At 52.8% G+C, this 21,842-nt stretch overlaps 1 protein-coding gene and 1 non-coding gene across 2 annotated transcripts in view; one reads left to right on the plus strand and one right to left on the minus strand.

Annotated features, from left to right (window-relative positions):
• Positions 1-21,842, plus strand: part of LOC127041591 (uncharacterized) — a 592,831-nt gene that overhangs the window by 470,036 nt on the left and 100,953 nt on the right. The gene's annotated exons all lie outside the window — the stretch shown is intronic.
• Positions 18,599-18,714, minus strand: LOC127041608 (U5 spliceosomal RNA). Its single transcript, XR_007771698.1, has one exon. It is a non-coding gene; the product is annotated as a U5 spliceosomal RNA (small nuclear RNA).

Consider the following 21,842-nt stretch of genomic DNA (forward strand, 5'->3'; position numbering starts at 1 on the left):
CAACGAGACGCTGAAGATGATGCTAAAAACATTTATGAACCAGCATCCGCAGGACTGGGACAAGTACTTACCTCACCGGCTGTTTGCGTATAGGGAGGTACCCCAGGAATCTACTGGGTTTTCGCCTTTTGAACTGTTATATGGAAGGCAGGTAAGGGGGCCCCTGGACCTGATGAGAGATGAATGGGAGGGAAAGGCCACTCCCGATGGGGAATCAGTGGTGGAGTATGTCCTGACCTTCTGGGAAAGACTTGCCGAGCTCATGGGCCTGGCCAGGGAGAATATGGCCCGAGCCCAGAGGAAGCAGAAGGTCTGATATGACCGCACGGCACAGGCCCGCGCCTTCGCCACCGGGGATCAAGTGATGGTTCTCATCCCCATGAGAAAGAACAAACTTCAGGACCCCGGGAAGGGCCCTTCAAGGTTATCAAGCAACTAAATGCGATAAACTATGTGGTGGAGCTGTCGAACTGGCGCACCACTGCCGGGTGTACCATGTGAATATGATGAAACCATACTATGACAGGGGGAATGTGGTGTTGGCCGTGTGTGGACATTGGGAGGAGCAGGGAGATGATGCTTTAATGGATCTATTTCCTGGGACAAAAGCTGGTTCCCCGCTGGAGGCAATTCCCCTCTCTGATCAGCTGACCCCGGCCCAACACGCTGAGATCACAGGGGTGCTGCATCTCTATACCGACAGCTGTTTTCCAACCAGCCTAGACATACTAATTTGATTGTCCACTGGGTGGAGACCGGGTCACATCCTCCTATAAGATTATCTCCTTCTCGGGTCATCGGGAAAACTGCCCAGGACCTAGAAAGAGAGGTCAGGGACACGCTGGCTTTGGGGGGTGATCCAGCCATCTTCCAGGCCTTGGGCCTCTCCAGTGGTGCTGGTCCCGAAAAGGGATGGGTCGATCCGGTTCTGTGTGGACTATCGAAAGCTCAATGCCATCATTGTATCTGTTGCCTACCCCATGCCCAGGCCTGATGAGCTCCTAGGAAGCTGGGAGGCGCTCGGTACCTCACCTCCGAGGATCTTACAAAGGGCTACTGGCAAGATACCAGGCTGAAATCGGCCTTTATCACCCCTCTGGGGCTCTACGAGTTTCTGACCCTGCCCTTCGGCCTCAAGGGAGCGCCAGCCACCTTCCAGCGCCTGGTGGATCAACTACTGAGGGGGATGGAGCATTTTGCCGTGACGTATATTGACGACATCTGCGTCTTTAGCCGGACGTGAGAGGACCATGTTTCCCAGGTTAAACAAGTGCTGGACCAACTGCGGGAGGCTGGGTTAACTGTAAAGGCTGAGAAGTGCAAGGTGGGGATGTCTGAAGTATCTTATCTGGGCCATCGGGTGGGGAGTGGCTGCCTAAAGCCGGAACCAGCCAAGGTGGAGGTGATCAGAGACTGGCCTGCTCCCCAAACCAAAAGCCAGGCCCAGGTCTTTATTGGGATGGTGAGGTACTATCGAAGGTTTGTGCCCCACTTTTGAGCCATAGCTGCCCCCATCACTGAGCCGTGCAAGAAGGGGAAGCCAGACAAGGTGGTCTGGACCGAGCAGTGCCAGCAGGCTCTCCGGGCGCTGAAGAAGACTCTAGTTAGTGACCCATTTCTGGCAAACCCAGATTTCGACAAGCCCTTTATGGTGTTCACCAACGCCTCAGACATGGGACTGGGGGCGGTGTTAATCCAGGAGGATGAAAATGGGGGAGACACCCCATCGTGTACCTGAGCAAGAAGTTGCTACCGCGGGAGCAGAACTACTCGGCCATCAAGAAGGAATGCCTGGCCATGGTGTGGGCCCTTAAGAAACTGGAGTCATATGTCTTTGGGCGACATTGTGTACACCGACCACTCTCCACTGACTTGGCTGCACCAGATGAAAGGAGCCAACGCCAAGCTCCTGAAGTGGAGCCTGCTCCTGCAGGGCTATGACATGGACATGGTCCACATGAAGGGAAGTGCCAACTGATAGCGGACGCGATGTCCCGGAAAGCGGGGCCCTGAACTTCCCCAGGTCACTGGTCAGAGTTACCCCGCTCAGCTCAGTCTCGAAGGAGGGAGAGATTTGATGCAGTAGGGTCTGTCTGTGTGCGGGGAAGGGAGAGTTTGGGAGGACATTAAGTGAGGGACAGGATTTTTAAGCCTGTAACTTGAGCCAGGTACGGGGAGAGGGTGTCAGCACCTTTGCCCGGGAAGCTGGACAAAGGAATCGGCCGGCTGGAGGAAGGGCAGTTCAGTTTCTGTTTTGGGCTGGGTGGTTGGAATTCAGGATATCCTAAGCTGGGATCCAAGTACCCTGAACACCCAGAAGAACTAGATTGAGTGGTTCTGGTTGTGCCTCCAAGCTCTGCTGTAACCTCCATTCCTGTGTCGAATAAACCTTCTGCTTTACTGGCTGGCTGAGAGTCACTGGGGGTCCAGGAAGAGTGGTGCAGGACTGGATTACCCCACACTCCGAGACAGGAGTGGTGCTAGGTCGCTGTCTTCCCTCCTCAGCTCTGTGAGGGGACTGGGTAGAGGCCGTTCCAGCGGGATCGGGGTGCTGGGTTCCCTCCCCGACACTGTGAGGGGACTGGGTAGTGGCCTTTCCAGTGGAGGAGGAGCGCTGCCTCCCCTCCTCGGCTCTGCGAGGGGATTGGGGAGGGGCCGATCCAGCTAGGGCAGGGCACTGCCTTCTACTACGGCTCTGCGAGGGGATTGGGGAGCGTCCGTTCAAGCGGGGGTGTGGCGCTGCCTTTCCTCCCCAGCTCTGTGAGGGGACTGGGGAATGGACGATTCAGAGGGGGTGGGGTGCTGCCTTCCCTCCCCAGCTTTGCGAGGGGACTGGGCAGCGGCCGTTCCTGCGGGGGCGGGGCGCTGCCTTTCCTCCACGGCTCTGCGAGGAAACTGGGGAGCGGTCATTCCTGTGGGGCAGGGCACTGCCTTCCCTCTCCGACTCTGCTAGGGGACTGGAGAGCAGCTGTTCCTGCGGGGGCCGGGCACTGGGTTCCCTCCCCAGCTCTGTGTGGGGACTGGGGAGAGGCTGTTCCAGCAGGGTCAGGGCGCTGCCTTCTGTTGCCGACACAGAGGGTGCCCAAGGCAAGCAACAGTGGTTCATTGCCCAGAGTGCGAAGCGCCAATGAACACACACCAGGGTAGAGAAGCAAGCAAAGTTTATTGGGATCTCAAAGTGGTGCAAGGAGACGAGCGCTTGAAATCATGCACCGCTACACAAGCAGCTTTTCCCTTTTTATAAGTTTTTCTTTCTCTTTCTTCTTTCTTCCCCCACCCTCCTCCTCCTCCTCCTCCTTTCTCCCCTGTAGCAGTTATGTAAGCGCAAGTGCATTAAGTAATCTTGGCCGCGGCAGCTCGTTAGTAAGTTTTCCTTCTGTAAGTTATCGTGTCCATCTGCTAATGGTGCACAGGCCTTATCACCACTGCTTTAGACCTGTTTTAGCTGTGCTGCAACTGATAACTTACTGTTACACATTTCATTTCACAGCTGCTAGCTTTCTAGATCAAGTAGAGTTCAACATGGAGGAGCTTTGGTTCACTGAGGCCTAGATTTATGCCTAATGACACCAACACTGGGGAGCGGCCATTCCTGCGAGGTGGGGCGCTGCCTTCCCTCTCCAGCTCTGCGAGGGGAATGGGGAGCGGCTGTTTCTGTGGGGGTGGGGCGCTGGGTTCCCTTCCCAGGGCTGCGAGGGGAATGGGGAGTGGCCGTTCCTGCGGGGGCGGGGCGCTGCCTTCCTTCCCCAGCTCTGTGAGGGGACTTTGGAGTGGCTGTATCTGTGGGGCTGGGGCGCTGCCTTCCCTCCCCAGGTCTGCGAGGGGACCGCGAAGTGGTCTTTCCTGCTGGGGTGAGGCTCTGGGTTCCCTCCCTATCTCTGTGAGGGGACTGGGGAGCGGCCGTTCCTGCAGGGGTGAGGCGCTTTCTTCCTTCCCCAGCTCTGCGAGGCAACTGGGGAGCGGCCGATCCAGCGGGGGCGGGGCACTGAGTTCCCCTTCCAGCTCTGCAAGGCGACTTGGATGTTGTTTTTCCTGCGGGGGCGGGGTGCTGCCCTCCCTCCCCAGCTCTGCCAGGGGACTGGGGAGCGACAGTTCCTGTGGGGTCGGGGTGCTGTGTTCCCTCCCCAGCTCTGCGAGGGGACTTGGATGTTGTCTTTCCTGCGGGGATGGGGCACTGGGTTCCCTTCTCAGGTCTGCGAGGGGACTGGGAAGAGTCCGTTCCTACGGGGGCATGGCACTGTCTATCCTCCCCATCTCTGCGAGGGGAATGGGTAGCGGCCGTTCCTGAGGGGGAGTGGCACTGGGTTCCCCTCCCAGCTCTGTGAGGAGACTGGGTAGCAGTTGTTCCTGCGGGGGCGGGGCGCTGCCTTCCCTCCCCAGCTCTGCCAGGGGACTGATAAGCAGCTGTTCCTCTGGTTGTGGGGCGCAGGGTTCCCTTCCCAGCTCTGCGAGGGGACTGGGAGCGGCCGTTCCTGCCAGGGCGAGGTGCTTGGTTCCCTCCCCAGATCTGAGAAGGGACTAGAGAGTGGCCGTTCCAGTGGCAGCGGGGTGCTGCCTTCCTTCACCAGCTCTGCGAGGGGAATGGGGAGCGGTGTTCCTGCAGGGGCGGGGCGCTAGGTTCCCTCCCCAGCTCTGCGAGTGGACTGGGGAGCGGCCGTTGAAGCAGGGACAAGCCGCTGCCTTCCCGCCCCAGCTATGGGAGAGGAATGGAGAGCGACCATTCGGGCGGGGGCAGGGTGCTGCCTTCCCTCCCCAGCTCTGACAGGGGACTGAAGAGCAGTCTTTCCTGCGGGGGCAGGGTGCTGCCTTCCCTCCCCAGCTCTGACAGGGGACTGAAGAGCAGTCTTTCCTGCAGAGGCAGGGCGCTGGGTTCCCTTCCCAGCTCTGCGAGGGTACATGGGAACGGCCGTTCCAGCGGAAGTGGGGCGCTGCCCTCTCTCCTCAGCTCTGTGAGGCCACTGGGGAGCATCCATTCCTGCAGGGGCGGGGCACTGTGTTCCCTCCCCAGCTCTGCCACCGGACTGGGTTGTGGCCATTCCTGCGAGGGAGGCCGCTGGGTTCCCTCCCCAGCTCTGCAAAGCCACTGGGAAGCGGCCGTTCCTCCGGGGGCAGGGCGCTGTCTACCCTCCGCAGATCTGCAAGGCCACTGGGGAGCGGATGTTCGTGCAGGCGTGGGGTGCTTTCTTCCCTCCTCAGCTCTGCGAGGAGACTGGGGAGCGGCCTTCCCTGTGGAGTCTGTGCTCTGGGTTCCCTCCCCAGCTCTGTACGGGTACTAGGTAGCGGCCGTTCCTGCGAGGGTGGGGCGCTGCCTTCCCTCCTTAGCTGTGTCAGGGGACTCGGGAGTGGCCGTTCCAGCGGGGGTGGGGTGGTGTGTTCCCTCGCCAGCTCTGGGAGGGGACAGGAGAGTGGCCGATCGAGAGGGGGAGGGGCGCTGGGTTCCCGACCCAACTCTGGGAGGATACAGGGGAGGGGCAGTTCCAGCGGGGGCAGGGTGCAGACTTCCATTCCCAGCTCTGGGAAGGGCCTGGGGAGTGGTGGTTCCAGCGGGGGGGGGCGGGGCGCTGGCTTCCCTCCTGTCATAAACAGATAGTTAAGGGTTAATGTCTCTTTTACCTGTAAAGGGTTAAGGAGCTCAGTGAACCTGGCTCACACCTGACCAGAGGACCAATCTGGGGACAAGATACTTTCAAATCTCGGTGGAGAAAAGTCTTTGTTGTGCTATTTGTTTTGTTCTTTGTTCGCTCTTGGGGCTAAGAGGGACCAGACGTGCAACCAGGTTTTCTCCAATCTTTCTGAATCAGTCTTTCATGTTTCAAAGTAGTAAGTATAGCCAGGAAACGTGGATCAATCTTATGTTTGTTTTCTTAACTTGTAAATGTGTCTTTTGCTGGAAGGATTTTTACCTCTGTTTGCTGTAACTTTGAATCTCAGGCTAAGCGAGGCGGGGAGGTCCCTCTAGGCTATATAAATCTGAATACCCTGTAAAACATTTTCCATCCTGATTTTACAGAGATAATTTTTACCTTTTCTTTCTTTAATTTAAAACTTTCTATTTTAAGAACCTGATTGATTTTTTTCCTTGTTTTAAGACCCAAGGGGATTGGGTCTGAACGCACCAGAGATTGGTGGGGGGTAAAGGACGGAGGAGGAGGTTAATTCCTCTTTGTTTTAAGATCCAAGGAGTTTGGATCAGTGTAGCCTCTCAGGGTAACCCAGGGAGGGGAAAGTCTGGGGGGAAAAAGAGGGGAGGGAAGGCTAATTTCTCCTTGTGTTCAGATCCAAGGGGTTTGAGTCTTGGGTTCCCCAGGGAAGGTTTAGGGGGAACAGGAAGTGTGCCAAACACCATATTTTGGCTGGTGGCAGCGTACCAAATTTAAGCTGGTAATAAAGATTAAAAGTGATCATGCAGGTCCCCACTTCTTGGACGCTAAAGTTCAAAGTGGGGAAAAAACCTTGATACCCCCCCAGAATGGACCCTGCCTGGGCGGACTCGCTGGGGGAAGTGCACGGAGGGTCAGAGGATGCTGAATGCTCCAAGGAGAGACCCAGGAGGTGAAGACGTGTGAGCTTCTTGCCCTAAAAACTTCTGCTCCAAGGGAGAGGAGGCTCCTCAAAGTCCTGACTGGTTTTGTGGAGAGCAGTTCCAGGGCATCACCCAGGGTCTCCGTGACAACTGGTGGCAGAGGTGGGATGTACTTCACCCCGTGAATGGCGCTGCTTGCAGTAAGTGACTGGGGAGCAGTAAAACAAAGGAGGGATAATGAGAACCAGGTGTGCTGAAGCCTCAGAGAGGGAAGGTTTCAGGGAGCGGTTAACCTCTGGGAGTGTGTGACCAGCGAGAAGGACTGTTGGAGTAAGAGGGTCCCCCTGAGCACTGCAGCGAGCAGTCTCAGTGGTGGAGGAGCTTGCCGCTCAACCCTGGGAGAGAGGATTTTTGCAGTAGCAGGGTTCCCCTGGGGATGGCAGGAGCAGTCCCAGGGGCGGAGGAGTCTGCAGCTCGACCCTGGCAAAGAGGTGGTGACCACGAGAAGGGCTGGCACACCAGGGGTTCTTCCTGGAAACCATGGGGGAGCCAAGAGCACACAGGCGTGTGAGCCCAGAGCAACTTGGGAACGGTGAAGTGATGGCCTATCACCACCTCCTTGAGAAGGACATTGTGATCCTATGCACAAAGAGGGTTACGCACGGGGAAGTTCACCAAGGCACAGTTAATCGTGAGTGGGAGGAGAAGGACGTGTCTGAGGAGCAGATTCCTGACCCAGATGAGGCTACAAAAGGATCTGGGAGCAGCTGGAGCAGCAGCCAGACATTCCCGAAAGTCTGGTCTCCAAACAGATGATGGTTATCACGATCAGGTACCATCAGGGGATCGAAGACATATGGGATGGGAGCAGAGCCTGAGAATGCGAGAGGATCGCGAGAGAGAGCAAGAGCCTGAGGAAAAGCTGCAGGAGAAGCAGCAGCACCATGGACTGGGGATGGTGGAGCAGAGAGACATAGGGGGCTGCCCAAGGGTCAGTGGGGAAACACGCATGGGGTGGCAAGACCCTGGGACAGAGAGAACTGTGGTGGTGCAGCCGCAGATGCTGAGGGGCTGTGGGACCTGGGTGAAGGTCCCCAGGGTGAAGCCCCCCGTCCTGCATATGGCCTGGATCCTTGTGCAGACCCAGGAGGGGTCTGGCTGGCTGGTTGTTGAAGTTCTCCAGGATATTGGCTGGGAGACCCTGTTGGGAGGTGACTGTGTCTCTTTGGGACAGGATCCAGGCCCTGCTCCTGTAACGGCCGAGGATTTGAATTCAAATCCAGGGAACCAATTGGGTAAGACGGAAATGGTCTGTGAAAATGCAAATGACGTGGCTGGCAGGGGGAACGGGCTGCTGGGCTCAGGATACCTGCCTACCTGTAACCAGCCCCCTGGGGCTGAGTGGGAGGGAGAGATGCTCCCCACCCCCCCCTGCACACCGCAGAGGGGGCTCAGGCTGGCTCTGAGGCTGTGACTAAAGCAAGGAGCTCGCTGCCTGCCCCCACTCGAACCGCCACTCCCCAGGCCCCTCCCACAGCTGGGGAGGGAAGCTAGCGCCCTGCCCCCGCTCGAGCGGCCACACCCCATGCCCCTCTCAGAGATGGGGAGGGAAGCCAGCGCCCCACCCTTACTAGAGCCGCCACTCCGCAGGCCCCTCCCAGAGCTGGGGAAGGAAGGCAACACCCCAAGCCCACTCGAACCGCTACTCCTCAGGCACCTTCCAGTGCTGGGGAGGGAAGCAAGCGCCCTGCCCCAGCAGGAAAGACCGCGTCCCAGTCCCCTCTCAGAGCTGGGAGAGGAACCCAGTGCCCCACCCCTGCTGGAACGGCCGCTCCCCAGTCGCCTGATTGAGCTGGGGAGGGAAGCCAGCACCCCACCCCCACTGGAACGGCAACTCCCCAGTCCCCTGGCATAGCTGGGGAGGGCCCCCAGCACCCCGCCCCCGCAGGAACGGCCGCTTTACATTCCCCTTGCAGACCTGGAGAGGGAAGGCAGCGCCCCTCCCCCACAGGTTTGCACACTGGCCATGGCCATGGCCGAGAGCGCAGCGCAGAAGCTGCTCCAGCCCTGCAGCCTGCGGGGCAGCGCACTGGGGCTGGGGGCAGCACAGAGCAGGCAGGGCCCAGGTGGGCGGGGGGCGGAGACACACGTAGGGTGGACACGCTCCTGCCAGGAGCTGCCTGATTCACCCCCTGCCCGGGAGCTGCAGGAGGGGCCCAGATCATGGCTCGGCTGCAGAGCTCGGAGCCCAGGCTGGGCCCAGGAGCGAGGGGATGGGGGAGCTGGGGGTGTAGCGGGGGTTGGAGCCAAGAGTTGGTTGGAGATGGGGTTGTGCCACTTCCGCTTGGCGGCAGGGGGGCCCTCTGCCTTTTTTTTTGCTCCGCACCCCGCGTCCCGATATTTCATCTTTGACATCTGGACGCCCTAGCCTGATATGAAGGAGGAAGTCTGCACCAAGGGGCCAGGGACTGGCCTTTGCTAGACAAACCAATGTCAAGTTTTAGTCAATTAGGACAAGTCAGCAAATAAGAACAACTTCAGGTATCAGTAACTGCTACAGGTTGCAAATTCCTACATGCAGCAGTTTCTGGCACTACACCTGCACAGCTCTGCTCCCCGGCTCTTCTCAGGCTCCTGCTCTCTCCTTAGCTCTGCCCCACTCTCGCCCAGGCAGTTCCAGCTCACATGGAGGATGGGACCCCCTGGCCTGGTGACTCCCTCATTACACTGCCTGGCCTGTCAGCGCAGCTAACTTGGAGCTTTGGCCTCTCCCCACTGTCAGTCTCAGGGTCCTGATTTACCATTGATCCTTCCCCCTTCTATTGGTGCTGGGAACTAGCCAACCAACCCCCTCCCACACACACTAAGTTTTAGTAAAGGGCCAAGAGCCCCCTTACACAAGCCAGCCACATGAGGGTCACCGATGTGCAGAGAAGGCAGCACAAGCTGCTCCCATGGTGTAATGGGCAGCACTCAGGACTCTGAATCCTGTAATTTGAGTTCAAATCTCAGTGGGACCTTGTGTTGGCTTGTGGTCATAGGCGGCAGGTTATATACATCTGCAGTGCTCGGGCTGCAGGAATATTCAGGGCTGGGGGCCCTGCTCCAGCAATACTTTGAGCTGGGTCTCTTCCCCTGGCCCTGGCTCCTGCCTGGCACCCCTCCTCCTGCTGTGTTGTGTCCCTGCCTGACAAAAAGCAGCATGGGCCTGCCTGCTCCTGCTGCTGGAGTAGAGGTATTTGGGCAGAACTGCTGTCTGCTGCCCCAGGGTCCTAGTGCCTGCCCACCACTTATGGCAAGGCAGGCTGCCCTGAGCCCCCCCACAGCATGAACCCCCCATCTTCAGCCTCACACCACACCCCAACCTTCTGCCCTAGCCATGAACACTTCATCTCTCAGCCCCAGCCCTGAGCCCCCTCCTGCATCATGAATCCCTCATCCTCAGCCCTGCACTCCCTCCCAGAGCCTGCACCTCTCATCCCTTCCTACAACCCCACCCCCTGCCCCAGCCTGGAGCCTGCACCGAGCACCCAAACTCCATCCCAAAGACTGCACCCTGCACCCCTCCTGCACCCTAATCCCCAGCCCAGGATCTGCACCCCAGATGTCCCCCCCCAAACCCCCTCCCAGAGCCTTAGGCAGGTGGGGGAGGAGTTTCGGGGGTGGAGGTGGGGGGGTGGGTTCTGGGCACCACCAAAATTTCTACAAACTTGCCACCCATGTTTGTGGTAAAGCCCCAGAGCTCAACTTCCCTGTCTCCAGCTGTGTAAGAGTGAATCTTTCCCCTCCTGCTGGGTGACTCACACCTCCTAGAGCCAGGTCTTTGGCTGGGGTGGCCACAATGGGTTAGGGCTCTAGAACTTGCTACCCTGATAGCTGCGATTCTTGCTGCTGCACCTGATGTTCACAAGCTTGGCCCTTGTGATTCCTACCACACTTTTCCTCTGGCCCACATGGCACTTGAAGAAAGGAGTGCCAGGGCTGGGATTAATAGTCAGGCTTTGGCAGGAGGGAGGAAGAGTCCCAGGCTGGAGCCCCACACACCTTCCCTCCTCCGGGCACCTAGAGCAGAGGCAGCCCAGCTCTGTCCGCTGGATACCTCAGCAGAGTAGGTGAGTTCATGTAAATACAGTCTGGTCCCAAAGCCTCCTCCAACCCTGGTCATCAGTAGCTGTCAGGGGGGAGCTCATTCACACCTCGCTTACAAATCATCATTTGAAATTCTAAGGTTGGCACTGCTGAAGCCAATGCACCGACATTGTCAGCAAACACAACAGCTGGGTGAGGAAACCCGGCTTTGTCCAGACTTTCCAAACCTATTTTACTTTCTCAGGTACAAGTAGTTTTCATACATTATATCTGCTTTTAAAGTGTGTGTTAACGTTTTAATTTCCATTCAAATTTGCAACCAATGGAACCAACATTGGCAGCGCTGCATGTAACTACCTGACCACTGAGGGAGGGGGTGTTGGGGAAATTCGGGGAAGGGGGTGCACAGCCCCCTGGCTGGGGGGCATATAGAGAATGCCCAGTTTCACTGAATTGAGTCTCCTCCTGCAGCACCTGAGTAGGTTACATCAGAGAGGAGCTGCAGTGTCTAGGCAGTGGGATGCCTGTACCTTTAAGAGCCCAGCCCTGGGAAGTCCATGCTGAGAGGTGCTGCCTGTGAGAGGGGAAATAAAAAAGCCCTCTGCTCCCCCCACCCATGTTTGCAAACACTGGAGTCACAGCCCACCGGGATAACTGTTACCCCTCGGCCCCTGCCTGTGCCAGGGTTTAACCCTCTGGCAGCGCCTCCCTCTGGGCTTAACTCTGGCTCCTCCCCCCCTCCCTGACTTTGCCCTTCAGCCCCTCTCCTAACTGTGCCTCCAGCTGCTTGAGCCTCCAACCCGTCAATTTCCAACCGCTGCTCAGACCCTGGCCACCCCCTCCTCTGATTTGCCCCCCTTTGCCCCTTTTTAATCCCTGTAAAAAGTAAAGTGTGCTGGGTCCCATTCACTGGAGGGAGGGCTGGGCGCCTGGCCCCTGTCTGCCCAGTGCTCAAAGTGCCCCATGATCTTATGGATATTTGCTGAGTGCTGCAGGGTCACCCGAAGGGGGAGAGAGGCACGGTTAGGTGGTGATGCAGCCAAGGGTGCCTCACTCAACACTGAAATGCAGCCACCTCTGGGGTGACTTACACAAGTAAGCAAATGAATTTGGAACAAGAAACGCACTGAAAGGACCGAGGCAGCTGCAGGAGGTGGAGAAAACCAGAAAAAGCAGTATCCCTGGATCGCAGCCCTGCCCCTCCCCCCCTCTACCCCCTAACCTCCACTCCCATCCCACATTTGAGGGGAGAACCCAAGAGTCCTGGTCCCCAGCCTTGCCCACCCCCATATTTTGATATGGCTCCATCCAACAGCTGCCCCCACAATTGCAGGGTAGTGCCATGGGGCACACCGGGGCCTGCCTATTTGCACAGGATGGGCAATGCCAGTGCCCCAGGATGAGGAGAGATGATGCTAAGGAAGAAGCAGGCAGCAGACAGCTCCCAAGACAGAGAAAGAAATGCTAGGGGGTGCTATGCTGCAATGAGTGAAGGGGGTTGGCGGGGAATGGGAGGATCTTCCCTCACAGCAGGTGTGTCTGTCTCCCTCTCAATTCCTCCCCAGCCCTATCCCAGCCCAGGCTAATCCCGGCCCAGCTGCCAGGGTTAAATTTGGCCTGGATTCTCCAGCTGCTGGGGATGGGGCGTGGGGCTCGGAAGCATGAACCTCTACTCCCCCTTCCCCAGACACAGTTGCATGGGCACAGACCAAAGGAGCCTGCAGCACTGCTGCCTAGCTGAAACTGAGGCACCAGCCACTGACAGACACATCATGGCTCTCCTCATCCTCATCCTCTTTTCCATATACAACCTGGCTAGGTGAGAGGGTGGTAAACTCAGGGCAGTTGCATAGTTAACCTGTGGAATTCATTGTGAAGGCCAAGACTATAACAGGGTTCAAAAAAGAACTAGATAAGTTTAGGGTGGATAGTTCCATGAAGGGCTATTAGCCAGGGTGGGCAGGGATGGTGCCTGTAGCCTCTGTTTGCCAGAAGCTGGGAATGGGCAATAGGGGATGGATCACTTGATGATTCCCTGCTCTGTTCATTCCCTCTGGGGCACCTGGCACTGGCCACTGTCAGAAGACAGGAGGATACTGGGCTAGATGGACTTTGCGTCTGAACCAGTCTGGCCGCTCTTATGTCTCCCTTGGCGCAGCAGTGACACCCAGTGGGCAGTCAGAGTAATGCACAGAAGGTGTTTCCCTTGATACAGCAGTGACACCCAGTGGTCAGGTGGCGTAATGCACAGCGTGTGTCTGCCCTCTATGAGCAGTGACACCCACGGACCAGTCACGATAAGGCACAGAGTGTGTTTCCCACCAATCTGGGTAAGGCACAGAGCATGTTTCCCATGGAGCAGCAGTGACACCTAGTGACCAGCAGGGGTGGCATCAGACTCTTCTCCTTTAGTGGGGGACTGAGATGGGCTAGACAAAATAAATTGGGGGGCTGTGCCCCCCATCACCTGGCCCCACCCTTCACGGGGGCCGTGCCTCTGCTCCTTCTCAGTTAAAGGCCAGGCTCATCTCCTCTCTCCCGGGCTAGGGTTTACAGCAACACAAACTTTATTAAAATAAAATAATAAACAGGGTTTACTTTAAATATTCTAAATCTGTCCAAATTTTAGTACTGAATCCAAAGTTTTCTTAAAGATCCCATCAGTAACCAAAACCTAAATGAAAATTGAAACCAAAAACAAGGCTTAATTTAAAACCCAAACTTTAAGAAAAACTTTGTTTGTAAAAATAAAAACTAACAAATGCTGTAAATTAATAATTTCAACATTTTATCAAAAAAGTGTGCTACAGCAGAATGATAAAATAACATCAAATAAATAAGCATGACCACTAAAACCTCCTATAAAGGAATTGAATCCTTGAATACTGGTCAAATCTATAAAATATGCTGAACTATGTCAAAACTGGTGTTGCAGGTCAGCCATTCAAATCCAGAAAATGTCAATTAAAAGCTCCATTCCAACTAAAAAACTAAAACACCTCAATAAACCAAAATGGTCACAGCCTGAAACAAACCTACACAGAAGCAAAATTAAACCTGTACCAACACTGGAACAAACTATGTAAATTTCTAATTCTAACTTCTTGTTTCTCCCAGGAGAAAGGTGTTTTGCACCCCAGTAACCGGGCTGTCACTGCAGCTTTCCTTTCATTAAATAAGATTTTTACCAAATATAAATTGCCCTCCAATTCTCTAAGAGAAATTGAAATTGTATCTTTGCACTAATATCCCAAGTGTGCAAGTCCATCCCCTCAGAGCAGCCTCACACCCTGAGGCCAGGGGAGAATCCCAACTGGTTTGTGCATTTGTAAACCTGGGGCCTGAAGCTGATGAGAGAAAGGGAAATGAGCCATCTTGGAACTTTCCGATACCACCTGCGGGGAGCACAGGGATTTGACTGAGTGACATCCTGGCTAATTTTCACCTTGTTCTCCACCAGCAGGCTCCGCTGGAGAGCTCGGGAGTGACTTGACCATGGCAGCACCCTATTTACATATTACAAGCTGGCATTTTGGGGCCAATGGGGTGAAATGTGAGTACTTTTGGGGTTGGGACCCACATGAGAAGGAATGTGGACAAACTGGAGAAAGTCCAGCAAAGTGCAATAAAAATGATTAGGGGACTGAGACAGATGACTTACGAGAACCTACAGGCCATATCCTGTATGTTAAGCTAAGGCAAAGTTAGCATACCTGTATTGTGACCTTTTACTCAGAGAGGAAAATCGACCTTTATCATGTTACTTAAATAGATAAGTACCCATGCCTGTTCAAGACCTTTACCTAGACCAATCGACAATGGAGAATGGCATAGGGTTTTTTTCAGTGTTGTACCCACAGATTTAACAGGTACACTGCAAGGTAACTTATGTGCATATTTACATGTCATCAACAAGCACAAACATACTAGTGTATAAAGTAAATGTACCCTAATGTTTTGTGGGTGAGGAATGAAATTTGGGCATAGGAGGAAGGATTTCCGGCCCTTGTGCCCTATGAAAGAGGTAACCCACCTCGCTAGAGCACTTCGCTCTATCATTCTGACTTACTTCCTCCACTCTCTCTCTATGTACTATCAGTAGGCTGTACTCGTTCTTAAACTTTAAGTTTCAAGGGAACTAGGCTAAGTTCGGTTTCCCTAAGTTGTTATTCTTTGTTTATTAGGTTTTGATTTTAAGTTTAACATATTCAAGCAAACCCTAAGTAACAGTAGCTTTTTCTAAGTACTGCATCCTTCACTTAAGAATTGAGAAACCTGAACTGCAAGGCTGGTCCTGTGTCTCTTACCACCAGGTTATCAAGGAAGGCTGTGAGTATATTAATCAAAACTTTGTTGCATATAATGCCATATGCATCTTTTGAATAGCAGTAATGCAACTGTAACTTTGTAACTCAATTAAACTAAATTAAATGTAAGCTAATCAATTAAATTTTCATCAAATTATCCACATTAATATTATTAGTACACCTTACATCAGGCTACATGGGACAGAGAGTTGGAGTGCAGAGGGATGAAGGCACTGGCTCTGGGGGTGCAAATTCTGGGGTGGGGTTAGAATGAGACATTCAGGGTGCAGTAGAGGACTCAGAGTTAGGATAGGGAATTGGCTGTGAATGCTCTGAAATGAGGCCAAGAAAAAGAAAATTTAGATGGAAAAGAGAAATCAAGATAGAGCAAAAAGCAGAGAAGAAGTGTGTGATTTTAGGTGCAGAGAGAGAAAACACTTCTGCTTATCTTCTCTCACTAAAGCATCAAGGAACCAGATGAGAGACATCTCTCTCTCACTGCAACAACAATTCTAGTTGATCTGGACTGAGGAAGGAAACCTTCGTCTTTGCAGCACTAGCAGACCTGGACTGAGTCATGAACACCTCCCACTCTCCAATCTGGTGTTCCTGGCCTGGGACAGGGGAGGGGCTCCTCTCTTCTCCATTTGGGACATGGTGGGATGAGAGAAGTGACAGGGCTTTACGGGAAATAATTATTTGCCTGATTCATGTGCAAGTCCTAATCCTTGTTAACCCAAACAAACCGTTTATCCTGCATGCTGATGCCAGTTTGGAGGGTCTGGGAGCAGTCCCGTACCAGGAAGTGGAAGGAAATGTAAATCTGTAGCCTTTGCCAGCTGAGGACTGTCTGATAGCGAAACTCGCTATTCCATCCACCAGCAGCAGTTCTTGGTCTTGTAATGGGCCATCACTGAGAAATTTCGAGACTACTTGTGTGGTGCTTAGTTTCAGGTGTGGACAGAGAACAATCCACTGACTTATGTGTTAACAAGGGCTAAGCTGGATGCTACAAGGCAGAGGTGGGTGGCTACTTTTGCTAGCCATAACTTCGCATTCAATACCAATGAGTTGGTATAATAAGGAATGTGATTTATCAGGACCACCAATTCTTGGCTGGGGGCGAGGATGTAAGCAGGGTGAGAATGAACTCTACCCTGCCATCTGTTGGTGATCTGTTGTAAAAGCCTTTTGAGGCTGATGCCATTTGCATGGTTCCACCCACCCCAGATTGCATGATGGGGGTGCCTGTCCAAAGGGTCATTTTGGCTGCTGTGGGATCCCCAGTCTCTTTCTTATTAGGGCAGGGGTAATAAAGTGCAGTTATTCTGGTGATATAAATCAAGGACAGTAGAACGGTACTTAGCAGTTTGTGATTTTGGAACTTACCCGAACCTACATAAATCTCGTTAGGCAAGGGACGTGGGTTCCAAAGCATAGTGAAATAAGAGAGATGGAGAATGGATGTTTGTATTTTATTAGTACAGATTTTTTTGGGAAATCTGTAAATGCAAGTTTTATGTCTTACATATCTCTCTAGTTTAAAAATAGAGCTTTTATAGTTTGAACACATATTTGCACCTATACCACAGATAAAAAGCCATTAATGACTAAATGCACTTTTTAGACATACATAAACTGCTGGGTTGGCATCTCATTTCCACACTAAAACTTGTAAAGAACTCCATAGCTGGATAAAATGCTCCTTACAGCTCAAATGGCAAGGAAATTTTGCAGATTGCACACTGGGACAGCAGCTGTGGGACACAATTTCCAAATTCTTAGTCACAGGTAAGCAGGCAGGTTTATGCAAATTCTGGACTCTGGGACCAGAGCTGGGGTTGGCAGTGGGGGGGACCCAATTTTTTTAGCACATGCACCACCTCTGCAACACCAACCTTTACTACCTCACTCCATAACACCACACACACAACAGCCTTTTACTTCTCAGGAACCAAAACATACCCTGAAAGAGACAGAGTGGTATAAGCTTAAGGCAAATGACTGCAGTACTAACAACAACTCAAAGAGATTCAAAAACATCTCCGTCTTTACACACCATGGACAGTAGGAAAAAAAACTACAAGCACAGGCCAACAAGAACCAAACAAACATCCATTCCAACCTCCCATAAGCTTTGAGTCTTTGGAACCCAGACCCCTTAATGGGTGAGTACTTTTCAGGCGAGGGTGAAGCTCTCAGGCCTCAAATGCCAGGTACAGTTACTCTCTCCTTGATCCAGAACGAACAGGAAAATACACTGCATTACTCCTGCCCCAATAACAAAGAGACTGGGGATCCCACAGCAGCTGAAATGACCGTTTGGAAAAGCACTCCCATCATGCAATCTGGAGTGGGTGGAACCATGCAAATGACATCAGCTTCAAAAGGCCTTTACAACAGATCACCAACAGATGGCAGGGTAGAGTTCATAGCGACCCTGCTTAACTAGGCTACGTCTACACTACAGCATAAAATAGAAATTATTAAAACCAGATTTATAAAACCGGTTTTATAAAATCTATTTTACGCATCCACACTAGAGCACATTACTTCGGTGGTGTGCATCCATGGTCCTAGACTACCATCGATTTCCGGAGCTGTGCACTCTGGGTAGCTCAGTAAAAGAATGGGACCAATAACTTCGATTTCCATCCACACTAACCCTAAATTGATATAGTAATATCGATTTTAGGGTTACTCCTCTCATTGAGCAGGAATACAGAAATCTATTTTAAGACCCCTTAAAATCGATTTTAAGTGCCTTGTAGCGTGGACGGGTACAGCGTTAAATCGATTTAACACTGTTTAAATCGATTTAACGCTGTAGTGTGGACCCTAACTCTTACAGCAAACCAGGGCAAAGAAAGCCTATGCAAGCGCTATTCCGCAGCCCCGATGCTCTTTTCTGCTCCTTCCCACCGAACTATCTCAAACATACAGTCAATTACATCAAAGCAATTCCTCACTATTTGGGGCATTGGTGCCCCTTAGTCCCCCTGAGGTGATCGGCTGGTTCCTTTTGGCCTTAAACGCTAGGTAGGAATCTGACTCAAAGGGCCACAACCTTCCTCCTCTTCTGCTCCTATGAACTATCCCTCATCTGGGCAAAACCTTTGAAAACACTGGTGTTTTCCCAACAGGAAAGGGATGGACAATTTCTCTTCTGTGGGGAGGCGAGGGAAACCATGCAATCACCTTCTGGAAGGTATATCAAGGAGGGCGGCGTAAGAACCCTCACGGACTAGATAAAGAAAGCAGCTCTTTAACTGACCTTCCAACAACGACAAACTAAAATCTGCAAGAGCAGCCTTTCAACTCAGGGGCCCAATAACAAGCTGTTGCCAATAACTAATCGCAGAGTTACAAATGACTCCAAACCATACACTCTTGGGACAAACCAAACCTTAACACAAACAACGCTGCATTTATTTGCTGCTCTTCAACCGTGATAACCGATAACTTCCAAAACCAAAGAGCCAGCAGAATACCCATCACAAAAGTGTCCCCTGCTAGATAGGAAGCCATCTCACTAACACGATGAGCTCAAAGTAAAATAAAATAATGGGATAGAAAATCCCAAACAGTCATTTTCAGAGCTCTGAGTTGTTTATAGGGAAGCTTGAGCCACTGACACCAGTTCAAGTAGCCCCCTTCTGTTCTTTTCACAACAGAGAACAGCCTCACCAAAGCAAAGCCTCAAAAAAATGGGTACAAACTCATAAATGTTCCTCTCCACGGAAATCTTTAGTAAAAGGCGAAAGATTTATACAAACTGAAGAGAAAACAGAGTACATAGAAGACAGGGCAGAGGCGCTGCCGGGGCAACCGCGTATGCTACCACAAGTCAGGGTGAGTACTCTCACAGCCCGCTAAACCGCAGAGCTTTTAGAGGAAATGGAATTGAACCGATTGACAGCCCGAGTTGGATCATGGGAACCGGGGACACAGGGAGTAAAACTAGCCCCTTGACCAGGGACTCGCTTCGCTGCGCGCAGTGCACTGTGAGTATGCAAATAAGACGCTTCGGCCATCTCCGGCTCTCAAAGGAGTCTTTTCTCAGGGCTGTCTCTGCTCCTTCCCCAGCTGGGCGGAGGTTGGGATGCGGCGAGGGTGGGGAAGCTGCTCTCCTGAGACAGTCCCGCTGATGCCCAGGCACATGGAGGACGAAGCAAGAGGGCACTTGGCCCACAGCTAAAATCCGGAGCAACAGCACACACTTTGCCAAGGAACAGGAGGCAGGATCTCGGACATGAGATTCTATCTGCCGGCCGGGGTGCGACCCCGCGTTGTACCTGCTGCTTGGTCTGCCTCTGCTGCAAAGTAGCTCGCCTGAGATCCTTGGAGTTCACTGAGCTGCAGCTCGCCCTGATGCACGGGAACAGCTTAAAAATCATGGACTCTCAGGCTACGTCTACACTACAGCATAAAATCGAAATTATTAAAACCGGTTTTATAAAATCGATTTTACGCGTCCACACTAGGGCACATTAATTCGGTGGTGTGCGTCCATGGTCCTAGGCTACTATCGATTTCCGGAGTGGTGCACTCTGGGTAGCTACAGTAAAAGAATGAGACCAATAACTTCAATTTCCGTCCACACTAACCCTAAATCGATATAGTAATGTCGATTTTAGGGTTACTCCTCTCGTTGGGGAGGAGTACAGAAATCGATTTTAAGAGCCCTTAATATCGATTTAAAGTGCCTTGTAGTGTGGACGGGTACAACGTTAAATCGATTTAATGCTGTTTGAATCAATTTAACGCTGTAGTGTGGATCAGGCCTCAGGGTTGGAAGGGACCTCAGGAGGTCATCTAGTCCAACCCAATCCCCAACTAAATCATCCCGGCCAGGGCTTTGTCAAGCCTGACCTTGAAAACCTCTAAGGAAGGAGATTCCACCACCTCCATTGGAATAGGGAACCCATTCCAATGCTTCACCACCCTCCTCGTGAAAAAGGGTTTTCCTAATATCCAACCGCCACCTTCCCAACCACAACGTGGGACCATTGCTCCTTGTTCTGTCATCTGGTACCACTGAGAACAGTTTAGATCCATCCTCTTTGGAACCCCCTTTCAGGTAGTTGGAAGCAGCGATCAATCCCCCCTCATTCTTCTCTTCTGCAGACTAAACAATCCCAGTTCCCTCAGCCTCTCCTCATAAGTCATGTCTTCCAGGCCCCGCACCCCCCCTCCCCCGCAATCATTTTTCTTGCCCTAGGCTGGACTCTTTTCAGTTTTTCCACATCCTTCTTGTAGTGTGGGGGCCAAAACTGGACACGGTACTCCAGATGAGGCCTCACCAATGTCGAATAGAAGGGAACGATCACGTCCCTCCATCTGCTGGCAATGCCCCTACGTATGCAGTCCAAAATGCCGTTAGCCTTCTTGGCAACAAGGGCACACTGTCGACTCATAGGCAGCTTCTCGTCCACTGTAACCCCTGGGTCCTTTTCTGCAGAACTGCTGCCTAGCCATTCGGTCCCTAGTCTGGAGCAGTGCGTGGGATTCTTCCGTCCTAAGTGTAGGACTGGGCAATTGTCCTTGTTGAACCTCATCAGGTGTCTTTTGGCCCAATCTTCTAATTTGTCTAGGTCCCTCTGTATCCTATCCTTACCCTCCAGCGTATCGACCGCTCCTCCTAGTTTAGTGTCATCTGCAAACTTGCTGAGAGGGCAGTCCACGCCATCCTCCAGAACATTAATGAAGATATTGAACACAACCAGCCCCAGGACCGACCCCTGGGGCACGCCGCTTGATATCGGCTGCCAATTAGACGTGGAGCCATCGATCACTACCCGACGACCTAGCCAGCTTTCTCTCCACCTTATAGTCCATTCATCCAGCCCATACTTCTTGAACTTGCCGACAAGAATACTGTGGGAGATGATTGTATCAAAAGCTTTGATAAAATCAAGGAATAACACGTCCATTGCTTTCCCCTCATCCCCAGACCCAGTTATCTCCTCACAGAAGGCAATTCGGTTAGTCAGGCGTGACTTGCCCTTGCTGAATCCATGCTGACTGCTGCTGATCACTTGCCTCTCCTCTGAGTGCTTCAGAATTGATTCCTCGAGGACCTGCTCCATGATTTTTCCAGGGACTGAGGTGAGGCTGACTGGCCTGTAGTTCCCCGCATCCTCCTTCTTTCTTCTCTTTTTTAACGATGGGCACTACATTAGCCTTTTTCCAGTCATCCGGGACCTCCCCCGATCACCATGAGTTTTCAAAGATAATAGCCAATGGCCCTGCAATTACACCCGCCAACTCCTTTAGCACCCTCGGATGCAGCGCATCCAGCCCCACGGATTCATGCTCCTCCAGCTTTTCTAAATAGTCTCAAACCACTTCTTTCTCCACAGGGGGCCGGTCACCTCCTCTCCATGCTGTGCTGCCCAGTGCAGCAGTCTGGGAGCTGATTTTGTTCGTGAAGACGGGGGCGGGGTGGGGGAAAGCATTGACTACCTTAGCTTTTTTCACATCCTCTGTCACTAGGTTGCCTCTCTCATTCAGTAAGGGGCCCACAGTTTCCTTGACTTTCTTCTTCTTGCTAACATACCTGAAGAAACCCTTCTTCTTGTTACTCTTAACATCTCTTGCTAGCTGCAACTCCAAGCCTGAGTTGCCCTTCCTGATTTCGCTCCTGCCTGCCCGAGCAATAGTTTTATACTCCTCCCTGGTCATTTGTCCAATCTTCCACTTCTTCCGACGGCGCTGCCTGCCAGTGCACTCAGCCTCACTTGGCAGGTAACAAAAGGGATGGAGTGGCCTTCCAGTTTCTGGAGAGCGGCTGACAACACCCGACCTTCTGCACTGAGGAAAAACTGACGTGAGACAAGGCAGGGGAGGTCGTTCTTGTATTGGACCAACTTCCGGTGGGGAGAGAGAGCAGCAAAATGCAAGCTGCACTCTTTCCCCAGCAG

Source organism: Gopherus flavomarginatus, assembly GCF_025201925.1.
Source record: "Gopherus flavomarginatus isolate rGopFla2 chromosome 13 unlocalized genomic scaffold, rGopFla2.mat.asm SUPER_13_unloc_3, whole genome shotgun sequence".
Taxonomy (NCBI): domain Eukaryota; kingdom Metazoa; phylum Chordata; order Testudines; family Testudinidae; genus Gopherus; species Gopherus flavomarginatus.